The following is a 14,185-nucleotide window of genomic DNA, read 5'->3' on the forward strand; positions in this document are numbered from 1 at the left end:
GAATCATTTTGTGCAGCATAATTGTCTACCCAGAAACGTCCTGTGATACTGGATAGGCAATATCCTTTGAAGGAGGATGAAAATCTAACAGCAAGTTATTGAAACCTAACAACAAAAACAGTTTGCACCTACAGCCTGGGAAAATTTGCCCCTTGCAAATGTTTCCCAAGCCTTGCTGAAGCATATGAAATCTGGTTGTGTGTAGTTGATGGGCTGGAGACAGGGAGAATATAACTCAACTGTTTGACTTTAAAGTCTGCAAATGTTTCTCTTTTGCAAGACTGGTACCAGATTTAATTTCAGCTGCCAAGTTATCTTAACAATGGTAAACATATGCACTGGCTGAACTATCCTGTTAAAAACAGTTTTTAAGGAGCTTTAAGGACATTTGCTATTTAACCAATAACGATCCTAGCATTTATGTAATTATTCTGGTTTTCCTTTTCCAAAATGAGGTGGACATGTCCAATTGTAGTGACATTAGAAAACTGGAATGCTTTTAGTTATGGGATAGGTTGCTTTCTGACATTGATTTGAATGGTGGCTTGAGTCCCACATGACACATTTGGTGGGAATATGTGATCCTATTCATAGTGGAATTAATTAATGTATTCCTTGTTGTCCCAGTAGAGATAAAATATGGACTATTGATTTTCCAATTTCATCATCTGGTTTTAATACCTGAGAATTTCATGGAGGGTGGCACGGTAGCTCAATGTTTAACACTGCTACCTTACAGCACTAGGGCCCAGCGTTCAATTCCAGCCAACTGGGGTACTGTGTGAGTTTGCACATTCTCCCTGAGTCTTTGTGGGTTTCCTCTGGGTGCTCTGGTTTCCTCACACACTCCAAAGATGTGCAGGTTAGGTGGATTGGCCACACTAAATTACACATAGTGTCCAGGGATGTGCAGATTAGATGGACTATCCATGTGAAATGCAGGATTGTGCAGATAGAGTGGGGGAGATGGATCTGGGTGGGTTGCTTTTTGGAGGGTCACTGTGGACTTGATGGAGTGAATGGCCAGCTTCCATATGGTAGGGATTTTATGATTCTATGAAATAGTTTTAAAAGTGGACAATGCACTGACTTAAAAATGGTTACAGCTGACTATCTGATCACACAGGTTAAGTCAAGCTTTATGAAACCAATGTGGAATAAATTTAACTGCGTGGAACTGAAATTAATGGTTTGCAAAGGTACTAAATTCAGTCAATCCATTCTGGTGGGAAAAGGTACTAATTGCATATTGTAAAACTTTGTGGAAACTTTCACATATTGGAGATGGTAACTATTCTACAATTAGCAAACATATAAAAAAAATCCACAGACAGAATGCTAAAACGAAGGTGCAATTCAAGGTGCTTCTTGTGGTAGAAGGGAGGAGATGGATTTTTGATGGAAAAACTGGAAGGAGCTTGAGAAAGGTTTTTGTCGACCTCTCAAGAAAGAAAAGGTGTTTCCTTTCCCTTATGTTACAACCAGTCCCTGGGTGATGTTCCATGATTCATTGCAGTTCCAGATGGGAGATCTCAAATTCATTATGTCCCCAGTTGAGCACAGGTGAACTGGCTCTCCTTCTTTATTCATCTGTCCTCTTGGTGGGTAGCAACAAGGTTATTCATAGAAAGGATCCAAACTGATGAATTGGCTCCTTACTGCTACAGTGGAAATAAGTCAGCTACATTTAAATTAAAGAGAGTTATCGCTTTCTGCTAAAAAAAACATTATTTTTGTTGTGTCAAGCGGGGGAGGTTGAAAAGAGGGGAACTGATTCTCTTCTCTATTATGTTAGCCTTGCTAATATAGTTTCTGCAGATTTGACTATTATTGAAGGTCCAAAATTATCAATCTGCTGGTAAGGACTTTATAAAGTCAAAAGCAGAGAAAGAATTAATATATTTCTTTTCCTGCCATTGTATATAATCATGGCTGATCTACCCCAGGCCTCAATTCCTCTTTGTGCTAACTCTTCATATCCCTCAACTCCCCCATATTTCAAAAATCTACTAACCTCTTCTCTAAATACTTACGGTGAGGTGATCGAGCCTCCACAACTGTCTGGAGAAGAGAGTTCCAGACACTCACTACCCTCTGAGTTAAGAAATTACTTTGTAGCTCACTTTTAAAAGTTTCCCCTTATTCTGTAACTAGTCCCCTATTTTGAGATTTCCCTAATAATGGAATCATCCTCTTAACATCTACGCTGTAAAGCCCCTTCAGAATTGTGTATGTTTTGATAAGTTCACCACTTATTCTTTCAAAATCTAATGAATAAAGGCTTTGCCTCTTTAGCAATTCTTGGTAAGTAAATCCCTACATCTCAGGAATTAACCTAATAAATCTTTTATGAACTGCCTCCAAAGCAGGTGTACTGCTTCTTACATACAGCGACAAAAACTGTACTCCAGATACAACGTCACAAATACTCTATACAACTTTTACAAAACTTTCCTATTTTTTACACTCCAATACTCAGCAATAAAGGCCAAAATGCCATTTGCCTTCTTAATTATTTGCTGGATCTACAGCTAACTTCTTGTGTTTCATGTACATGAACACTCAGATCCCGCTATGCAGTTCTTTTTCTAGGGGCTGTCTCCATTTAAATAATAATCTGCCTTTTGATTCTTCTCAATAAAGTGCATTACCTCATAATTTTCTACATTAAGCTTCATCTCCCAAGTTTTTGCCCACTCATTCAATGTACTTATATGCCCTTGAAGTTTCTTTATCTCCTCATCATAACATTAACCCTCAGATACTTTTGCAACATCAGCAAATTTGAATACATTACACTCTGTCCCCTCCTCCAGATAATTAATATAGATTGCAAATAGTTGAGGCCGTAGGAGGATCCTTGAGGCACTCTGCTGGTTGTGTCTTCCCAATCTGTAAAAGACCCATTAATCCCAACTTTGCCTTCTGTGTCTTAACCAATCCTCAATCCATGCTGAGACTTTTCAATTTTAAATAGTCATCGGCTTCAACATTCACTCCCTTCACGATCATAGCACAGTGACAGTAGCATGTATCATCTAAAAGATATATTGTGGCAACTCAACAAGGCTCCACTAATCATGTTTTCAAATCCATGATCTCTACCATCTAGAAGGACGAGGGCAAAAGATATGTGGAACACCACCACCCCAAGTTCACCACCTAGCAATTCACTAGCCTGACATGGAAATACATCACCAGTCCTTCAATATTGATGGGTCAAAATTCTAGAACTCCATTGCTTATAGCTTACAAAGAGGAAGCTCACCACCAGCTTCTGAAGGACAATTAGGGACTGGCAATAAATGCAGATCTAGCCTGTGATGTGTGCATCCGATGAACAGATAAAACTAAATGTTTCGTATACTACAACAACAATTACAGTTTAAAGTACTTAGTTAGTTATAAAGTGTATTGGAATGTCCTGAAGTTGTGAAATATATGCATCAAAACGGGGGGATAACTTGATGATGATTTTGTTGATGAGTGTGGATGCAGATTGTATTGGAAAATGTCCATGGACATCAAATTGGGTACAAGATATTCTGTAATAAGGCGTGTAGACTGAGGCACAGCTTGGAACATTCATTCTGCCAGAAGTTGGCTACATTTCAGTGTGAACCTAATATCCTGTTTCTACTAAGGAGGGATTTATTAGGTGTTGAATGCATGCAGGTTTATTTACAATAATTTCAAAACATATCTAAGAAATGTAAAAACCTTAGAAGAGTTACAGAAAATAAATCAAAAACAAAATAAAGCAGAGTTACTTGATGGCTGTTAGCTTTACATCTATAAACTCAACATTATTTACATATGGACATTGTTGACATTCCTGACTTCAAAGCTTCTTTAACTGTATGTAGATGCCTGGGTAGGTTGGCGTCGGACAAGAGATAGCCAAGATTTGTATGTTGGGAAGGCATTGCAGCTGGTGACCCCCATTAATCTCCATCAAATCATCAACTTTTAGTTCCTCTACCAAGTCATGCAGATGGCCACCTTCAACCTCATAACGATAAAGAAAAAAAAAATCTTTAGAAGATAAACTAGTCAGGTCATATTTGGTAGGGAAGATTCAAAAACTTGAGATTTGTAGGTTAACATATTTTCACTTGTGAAAATCCAAAGTTGTGGATCCATGGACAGGAACCTGAAGTATCAATGATCAATTGCGATTTAGAAATATTCGTATAAAGTCAGTAACAAAAATTATAAGTATTGTTTCTGCTTTTTATTTTCTTCTCAAACACTACAACTGACAGACCAAATCTATGATAAATGGTAGTGACAATGTGGTTTGAAGAGCAGTAATGTAAAAGTAAAGAAACCCACTTACAAAGCATGTTTAATACCATTGGAATAGATTATGTTCTATATGGAATATAATTTTAATGTGATTTGCAACGAGGTTAAAGATTCTTTAGCAGTGTTCCTGACTGTGGGTGCACTTTATAAATGTGTTATTGAGGCTTTAAAAAATTATGTTAAAGTAATTGCAGCGGTCTGCAATCACCCTAACGTTAAAAAACACCTCAGAGGAGTAACACTCTGAGCATATGGGCACAATTGTCCCATTTTATTCACAGTTTTAGGTGGCGATTGTCATGCTACATCTACAGCCAAGAAAGGTCGACTTATTGTGCACCAATCAGCTGGTTTAAAGTTGTTATACAGAGCATAGGCAAGAGTCCCTGTGTACTGCAGTCCTCAAAACTGTGTCCGAGTTTAACAGAAGCTATAGTTGTGTAAGTTTGTCTCCGACAGTATATTTCCCTTGACTCATGAGTGGTTATGTTCCTTCCAGTGACATTTGAAACTGGAAATGAATATTGTTGTATTGAAAATTTATTACAACTACCTATTTTTTACAAACATAATTCCCCTCAGTTACATAGGCATCTGGGCTAAAATACGCTAAGAGGTTACAACAGATGTTTAGGGTTCTAGCAGTGTGTCATGCTTCAAATGATCTGAGGTAAGATGGAGTTTGAGAACGTTAACTTACAACAGATGTAGCTCGGTGGGTAGTACCTTGCCTGATCCAGGAGTTATTTGTTTCAAGTCCCATTCCAGAGAATTGAACTCAAAAATCTAGGCCAACACCCAGTGCGTTATGGAGAGAGAGCTACACTTTTTTTGTATTCACTCATGGGACGTGGGCATTACTGGCTGGGCCAGTATTTATTGTCCTTACCTAGTTGCCCTTCAGAAGGTGGTGGTGAGCTGACTTCTTGAGCCACTGTAGTCTATGTGCTGCAGGTTGACCCACAATGCTCTTAGGGAGGGAATTCAATGATTTTGACTCAGTAACACTGAAGGAATGGTGATATATTTCCAAGTCAGGATGGTGTGTGACATGGGGAACTTATAGGTAGTAGTGTTTCCATGTATTTGCTGCCATTGTCCTTCTAAAAGGAAGTGGTCATGTGTTTGGAAGGAGTTTTGTTTGTCTAAGGATCTTTGGTGAATTTTTGCAGTGCATCATGTAGATAGTACACACTGCTGCTACTGAGCGTTGGTGGCGGAGGGAGTTGTCTTGTGGATGTGGTGCCAATCAAGTGAGTGTTTTGTCATGGATGGTATCAAGCTTTTTGAGAGTTGTTGAAGCTGCACCCATCCAGACAAGTGGGGGGTATTCATTACACTCCTGACTTGTGCCATGCAGATGGTGGACAGGTGTTGGGGAGCCAGAAAGCGAGTTGCTTGCTGCAGCATTCATAGCCACGACCTACTTTTGCAGCCACTGTGTTTATACGGCCAGTCCACTCAATTATAACCCACAGAATGTTGATAATGGGGATTTAGTGACGGCAATGACATTGAATGTCATGGTGTGTCGGCTAGACTGTCTCTTATTGGAGATGGTCATTGCCTGGCATATATGTGGCACAAATGATACTTGCCACATGTCAGTCAAAGCCTGGATATTGTATGGATCTTGTTGATTTGAACATGGACAGCTTCAGTAGCTGAGGTGTCATGAATGTGCAATCATCAGCGAACGTCCTCACTTTTGACCTTATGATGGAAGGAAGATCATTGATCAATCAATTGAAGATGGTTGGGCTGAGGGTTACTCTGATGAACTCATGAAGAGATATTCTGGATCTGAGAGGACTGATATCCAAAACCACACCATCTTCCTACGTGCCATGTATAACTCCAACCAAGAGTTTGCCCCCGATGCACATTGATTTCAGTTTTGCACGGGCTCCTTGATACCACATGGTGGTCTTGATTACAAGGGTTGTCACTCTGACCTCACCTCTGGAATTTAGCTCCGTTGCCCATTTTGGACCAAGGCTGTAATGAGGTCAAGATCCGAGTGGCCCTGGCAGAACCCACACTGGGTGTCACTGAGCAGATTATTGCATGTTTGATAGCACTGTTGATGATACCTTCCTTTCATGATACTTTGCTGATGATTGAGAGTAGACTGACAGGGCGGTAATTGGCCAGGTTGGATTTGTCCTGCTTTTTGTGTACATACCCAGGTAATTTTCCACATTGTCACGTAGATGCCATGTGCACGATACCTTTCAAATAAAATGTTAAGCTGATCTCACCTGCTTTTTCAGGCAAATATCCCTTAGCATTACTTTGAAGAATAGCAGTGGAGTTAACTCCAAAGTCCTGGCTAATATTCAGTGCTTCAATCAACAGTAGAAAAAGAACAGATTATCCTGTCATTATCATATTTCTACATGATGTGCTTGATGTGCACAAACTCATTGCCACATTTCCTACATTACAACCATGACTCCACTTCAATTTGAGTATGAAATGTTTTGGGAAGTGCTAAGATTGTGAAAGATGCTACAGAAATGCCAGACTTTCCCTTTATTTTAATAGGGCTGGAATGAGTTAATTTCCATTGAAAATCTGATCCTTTGTGCAAATAGGTTATTTGGAAAAAAGACAAATTCTAAAGATATGCATTTGTTTAGTTCTTCATTTTCTCTCCTTTTCCAAACTATGAAAACAAAAAAGCTGCAAATCATTTTCTGCTAGAGAACTACAACAGTATTTTTGAACAAGGTCAAATATGTTGGATGACAATTCTCTGCTATGTTTATGTTTGCACTCCATTCTTCCTTTGTAAAAAAGTAAACTATAGAGACCGACCCATTGCCAGTTTAATGAGAATCATGGGACTCCTGAAGTATTATTCTGATGTTTGTTCATACAAGGCAAAGGATGAAAACCTGACAAATTTTGAACCAACGACACAATTCTTATATTCAGGAATCTAGGATTCTCCATGTTATTTCAGAGCTCAGCTAAGAGTCAAGGATGTTTAAGTTTGGAGTCACATGTAGGCTAGACTGGTAAGAACAGCATATATCCTCCCTAAATAATATTTGTGAACCAGATTTTTTTATGGCAATGGTTATGCAGTTGCTATTGGATGAGCTTTTCTTTATTTTTGACTTCAACTTTCACCACCTACCAAATGACTTGAACTTATGTGCCAAGAGCAATAGCCTGGGGCACTGGATTACAAATCCAGTGGTGTTCCCAGAACACATTGTCCAAACAGAAAACTTGCCACTGACATGCTAGAGAGTTCAAACTCCACAGTCTGTTGGAAAATCCTGCCTTCTGGATTTTCTGTTTGCTATGTGGGTACATGAAGTTAAAATTCGACTCCAAAATGATAAAACTTTGAAATTTATACAGCAATAGAAAAGAATAATGGATTCAGATACACAAAACCTTAAAATTAGAAAGACCACTGACTGAAGCTGTAAAGAAAGTGGAGTGTGATCTTTAGATTATAAATATTGACATAAGGACTAAAATCAAACAGTAATGCTAAGTTTATTGTAAATCATGGTTTGGGCTTCAGTTAGAATATTTGTGCCAAGTTTTTGGCATTTTACTTTAGGAAGGATGTCAAGGTGACAGAAAGAACACAGAGGAGGTTTATTAGGAAAAGTACGAGAGCTAGAAATCTTCAGTCAACGAGAGAAACAGGACATTTTCCTGAAATAGAAGGCAAGCATTTGTTTGCTGTAAATGTTCCAAATTGAGAAAGCCTTTGATAAATAGGAAATTTCAATTACATTCCTGGTAGATTTAATCAATTCTAAATAGGGAGAAACAATTTCCATTTTGCAGGTGAACCAGTCTCAGAGAGCATACATCACAATCATTATGAAAAGAATGAGGAGCTGGTTCAGAGATTTGCTTTATGCAGAGAGTTGTTGGGATACTAAATGCCCTTTTGGAAGTAGTGGCAGAAGCCGAATGTATGATAAATTTTAAATGTCTGCACACATAAATACTTCTGCACAAGGTATATATTCTGTTACAAAACCAGTGCAGTTTAATTAATAATGGGTGACTTAAACACATATAACTCCTAAAACTAACCAAATATCAGTTGCTTTTTTACCGTTACCCACATTGTACAACTGCTAAATATTATTCTTCTTTCATTTGCCATGGGATCTGGGTATAACAGGCACATTATTGTCCATTTCTAATTGCCTGAGGGAAAATGGAAGTAAGCCACCCTTTTTAACTGCTGATTGACTTGTAACTTGGAAGGGAATACAAGAGCTGGCGTTTCTATGTGTCTGCAACCACTTGTTCCTCTAGTTGGTGAAATTGTAGTTTGGAAGGGGCTGTCACAGACATCACCAATTTTTTTTGCCTGGGTTTCAGTCTTATTCAATTTCCCTAATGTATTTAGATTATTCAAATGAATTTCAGAACAAGTCCCAGTAATATTTGATCATAGCAGATTGCTCTCTTTTCGGTAAGCAGCTATATCTCACTTCAATTAAAGAATAGTACTGTCAAATATGTGGTATTCTTGAGTGAAAGGAAGATGAATTTTATTATTTACTAACCCCAAGAAAAAACAAAATAACACTGCAACAAGTATACACAGACAGAGGTTTACAATTGGTAAATGGGGATGGTTTCTAGTACAAAGGAAGACGAAAGAATATGCAGTTTAAAAGTTCTTGAGTTGTGACAGTCAGAGGCCATGCCTATTTCTTTGATCTGTCAAATCGTTAGCAGCAGTGAAATCTATAGAATTCTTGGTGAATGATTATCTGGCTTCCAAGAGCTTGACAAGGAAACAGCCAGAGATAGAGAAAAAAAAAGACAGAGAGAGACAGAGGAAAGAGTCATCCAGTATTTTACAAATCCACTTTCTTCTCTTCCCTGCTCTGCCCAAAACTGTTTGTCTGAAATACTGTTCACATGTGTTTCCCAGGTCTGGGATTATTGTTTTTGTCAAGATGAATAATCTATGGGAAATTTCATCTCCAGAAAGCGTAAATCAAAAATTGGAGACAGGGAATGCTTCATGGCTGACTGAATTTCAGTGCTTTTTGATAAAATGTTAATTTTGGCTCAGACTCTTTGTTTTCGCACAATAGTTTCACCAGATTTGTTTAACCTAGTCAGATGACCATTGAGACCCTTCTGAGTCAGCGCACTTTTCAAAAGCCATTTTAGTCTTTAAGAGGTCTCAGGTATTAGAATCAAATGATGAAAGTTGAAAATAAGTAGTCCATTTTCTTCCCATTATCGTGACCCTATGCCTGATCTTGTCAACAGAAAACATTTCAGTGTAGAGCCAATCTTGAGATCCCCCTTTTTTTTAAAGAATATTCCTTTAACTCAAAAGAGATCAGGCCCAATCAATATAACCTCAAAAGTTCAGTTTTAAATCTCAAGTTTCTAACCACAAAATGTATATAGAGATACTGAGTCTGAACAGAATATTTGTTGGACTGACAGGCTATGATTAACTGTCTGCTTTTGGAACAGATACTAAAAATGTTTTATAACTAGAGGATTGTCTCAGTGAGATTAGATGAAATGTTTTTGGAAGTTAAAAATGAAATGCAAGTAACCCGTGACATAACAGTCCTGTAGTTCAAGGCTAAGTGTACAGTCTTCACAGTTTTGATGGGTGCAGGCTCAAATTTATTGGCAGTGATTCTCCAAGTTGATTTTCCTAGATTTTGACTAATTATTAACTAGACCAACTCGACAATCTTTGGGAGGTAAAATGTAGAAACATGGAAGATAGGAGCAGCAGGAGGCCATTCGGCCCTTCGAGCCTGCTCCGCCATTCATCACGATCATGGCTGATCATCCAACACAAAGCCTGCTTTCTCCCGATAACCTTTGATCCCATTTGCCCCAAGTGCTATATCTAGCCACCTCTTGAATACATTCAATGTTTTGACATCAACTACTTCCTGTGGTAATGAATTCCACAGGCTCACCATTCTTTGGGTGAAGAAACTTCTCCTCATCTCCGTCCTGAATGGTCTACCCCAGCGCATGTGATTGTGAAACAAAAGATGGGAATCTCCCATTTTTGAGCTAAGTAGGAGAGTTTCACAGAGAGAAACCTACAGCCTACCATGATCTGTAAGCCCACATGATCACATGTGAAACCAGCAGCTGTTTTTCTGCCGATGGGATTTTAGCCAGAGTTACGAGGCTGGAGCAGAAAGACCAGCCTCCCTGGAGCTGTTGGCTCATTAAATGGTGGCATCTCCAGAATTCATCAGTGTCACCTGAAGGTCATAGCTATAGCCAGGCCCCTAGATGGAGGATCATTACTGTAAAAGAGGCTGTTATGCGGCTCTGTATTCTGGAGGTCGGTGGTCACAGGGAGAGGGGAGCAGGAAGATTAAAAGCGAGGGCAGGTTGTGGTCCGTAAACACCGCGAGCTGAAATAATTTAAGATTCCGTGGATAAAGTTCTTAAGTGGTCATTAATTCACCACTTAAGTGACTTCATTGACAGTGGGTTGGGAAGGTTGACCAGGGGCCTCCTCACTCACAACTCAATTACCCCAAACGTAATGGCAACCCATCTAATTCTCTGCCTTTCTTTTCATCTTCCCCACTGCTTTTTGGGATGGATAAGTTCCACACAAAGATACCACCTGTGTCATTTTGCTCCATTATTAGTAGTGGTGACAAACATAGGGCGCCTTGCATACAGTCATATTAATAGGTTAAAATTTGTACGAGGGTTGGTGGAGTGCATTATTTTATCATGCAGGTGATCACAATTGCTAAATCAAGTGATTTTATAATTATATTCTGAACATATAATCTAATTTGGTGGAAGAAAAATCATACCAGACCTAAACATTAACTCTGTTTTTTCTCTCCACGGATACTACTAGACCTGCTGAATTTCTCCAGCATTTTCTGTGTTTGTTTTAGATTTCCACAGTATTTTGCTTTTGTTAGTTATAAGAATATTGTCCCATCAAAAAATAGGTGATGTTACAGGCATACACCCATTGAGAGATTTGGCAATGAAAGATGTTGAATAAAATTTTGAAAATTACCAATGAAAAAGAAAAGAAAATTAAAATTCACAATTAGATAAACAGTATCAACATCTGAATGAATTTGATTATAAATGAATTGCAACAGTTGGGATAGGGCTGGTTTCTAAAATGGTCTATTTGCCAAGGTTACCACAATAAACTCGGTTTCAAATCATGGAGAAATGTCATCCAAGAATCAAACCACAAAGCTCTCGAGGTTTGTGGCTTAAGCTTAGCATAACAGCAATGGCCATGAATGTAGTCAAATTCACTGACGTATAATTCAGAACAAATCTTTGCCAAATCCCATTTAGTCAACATTGGTAGAGTAATTTCTATTGTAAAACAAACAACTTTTCATTTTTCACAATACAGTTCTACTTTAGATGTTAAAGCACAACACTGCAGAAATGTGAAATCAAAGTTGAAAATGCTAGGAATGCTCAGCCGGTCAGACTGCATCAGTGGACAGAGAAATGAGATTAATGTTTCAGTTTGAAGACCTTTTGTTGTTTTCCAAAGCCATTTGCAGCTCTGATGAAAGGTCCTTCTTTTCAAATCCCACTGTTGCTGTAATCTCCCTGTCACTGCAATCTGGTATCCGCGCAGCAACTCTCCAAAATGTGTCTGCTGATCTTATTCTTGCCTCTTGAGTGTCACTGGCTTCACCATTTGTGGCTATGCCTTCAGCTGCAGATCTCCTAAATTCTGCAATAAAACCACCTCCCCCCACCCTCACTACCCTCCCAAACCAAATGCTGCTCTTTCCAACCTTGACCCCCTCATAAAAACTACCTCTTTGACTGAGGTTTCTTTCATTCAACTGTCTCAAATGTGGCTCACTGTCAAATGATATTTGCAACACTCCTGTGAAGCACCCTGCGATGCCTTTTTAAAATTAAAAGTATGGTATAACTACAAGCTGTTGTTGTTGCGTTGCCTAAAAAGAGGAAGAATAGATTAATCACCTACATGTTTTCCTATCGTCAGGAAAAAATTGTTTTAACAGTAAATTTTGAATTTAATTCTAACCTTGTTTTTATTGTTAGAACCTATTTTGGATCTTCTCAAGAAAAGAAAAATTTTAAAAATGCCATTTTAAGAACAAAAGCTATGTCTAATTAAGCAGCAAAAACATAACAAAACCAACACAGGAACATACTTTACTGACCAGATAATAGCAGAGCTGCTTATCATATGTGACTACTAGATGAAAAACAGTCAGCATAGAGGCCTTAAATTGTCAGAAGTGAGAGTGTTCAGAAGAAATGCACAGTACTTCTGCTTAATAACATATCTTGTGTTCAAATGTCCCTGGCAATCTCTGCTGTTTATATATTCTTCGGGATAATATGTCTTGCACCCCTTTTGACAGGCATGCTTTTTCTCTATTTGTGCCTTACAGCAGAAAATCTCACTTATTAAATATTGCAATGTTAGTTAAGAATAATGTGCTTGATGCGACCATAATGCAGTGTACTTTTGCATTATTGGAATAGTGGGGGTTTTCTGCATATTTGCCGTAGTAAGGTTTATAAGCATGCTTGGCAAAAGGATTCATAGACTTCTAGGGACACTGCATTGCCTGATGTTTTATGAACAGTTTGTGCGGAGGCCTCAAGAACTTCATGCAGTTAGAAAACACAAGCTGGTGGAGAAGTTTTGCAAGGGATTAGAAGCCAGAGAGGATATTGAGGCAGCGGACCAGCAGCACTTTTAAGCATGCCTTTGTCATTCTGTGGGCCACAGCCCCAGCAGTTCCTCATCCAAAACCCTTGCCAAGGAGGATGTAATATCTGAGTACACCTATCCTTCCTGAGTAATGTGTTGGACAAAAGAGTCATATTCCACCTGTCACATTAACTTTAATTTGTCTCCCTGCAGCAAATGAAAGACCACTTGACATTTCCAAACATTTTTGTCTTTTTCGCCTTGCCATGTCTTGCTGTTGCTCAGTCAAGTGGTGAGGCTCGATCCCATGATTTGACGATGACTTCTTGTTCGTCCATAAAATCACCTCTTGGTAGAGGATGGGGCTTACTCCATTAGATCATCTCTGCCAGATTCTCCTCCTACTGAAGAGCCAGGTTGCAGCAGAAGGAGAATATCGCCAAGGGCTCTGTGCTCGATCCAAGCACTAAAATCCCATCTGGAGCACATCCGTGGTGTAAATTCCAACAGTTTTCTCATTATCTAACTAAAAATGGAATGAGAGATGAAAAATTACAATCAATGACCTCAATAATAAACTCAATGGCCTGTTAATGTTTTCAAAGTGGACTGGTGGGTTCCTATTTCAGAGCCTGCTTGCCTCTGGTATGATTGGAAACTGGGGTGGGATGATGTTGGCTGGTCAATTCGATGCCGTGATACTGTATTTTATGTAAGTGCAGGGGATGAGTGGGAGCCCACAGTGCGTCTGAACGACTGAGATAAAATCCGGCTTTTACTTATTCAAATATTGGAGTTTGGAGAAGCTTTTTGCACAGTGGAGTTGGAAATTAATCGGACCTCTGAAATCTTGATTTCCGGCTGTTGGGATCATGGCATGCAGCAGGACAAGGATGTGAAGCCTCTCACAGGTGAACATATGTGCATTCAACATTTAGCCTCACACAGAACAGCCACTTGGGTAAAAAACTCTATTCAACTAAGCAAGAAAACTGGGGAAGTAACAAGAACAGAGGTATTTGTGAGCACAAAATGGAATATGCATACATATATATATTTGTCGCCCTTTTACTTTGCCTTTATGTTGTTGTTACCTTTCCCCAGTGTGAGAACGCTATGAAGTGTCTGGAAAGCTCCAGGTTGAAAGTGAAGTTGAATGCCAAGATTACCATATAGATAGGAATTCAG

Source organism: Rhincodon typus, chromosome 32 (genome assembly GCF_021869965.1).
Source record: "Rhincodon typus isolate 14 chromosome 32, sRhiTyp1.1, whole genome shotgun sequence".
NCBI classification, from domain to species: domain Eukaryota; kingdom Metazoa; phylum Chordata; class Chondrichthyes; order Orectolobiformes; family Rhincodontidae; genus Rhincodon; species Rhincodon typus.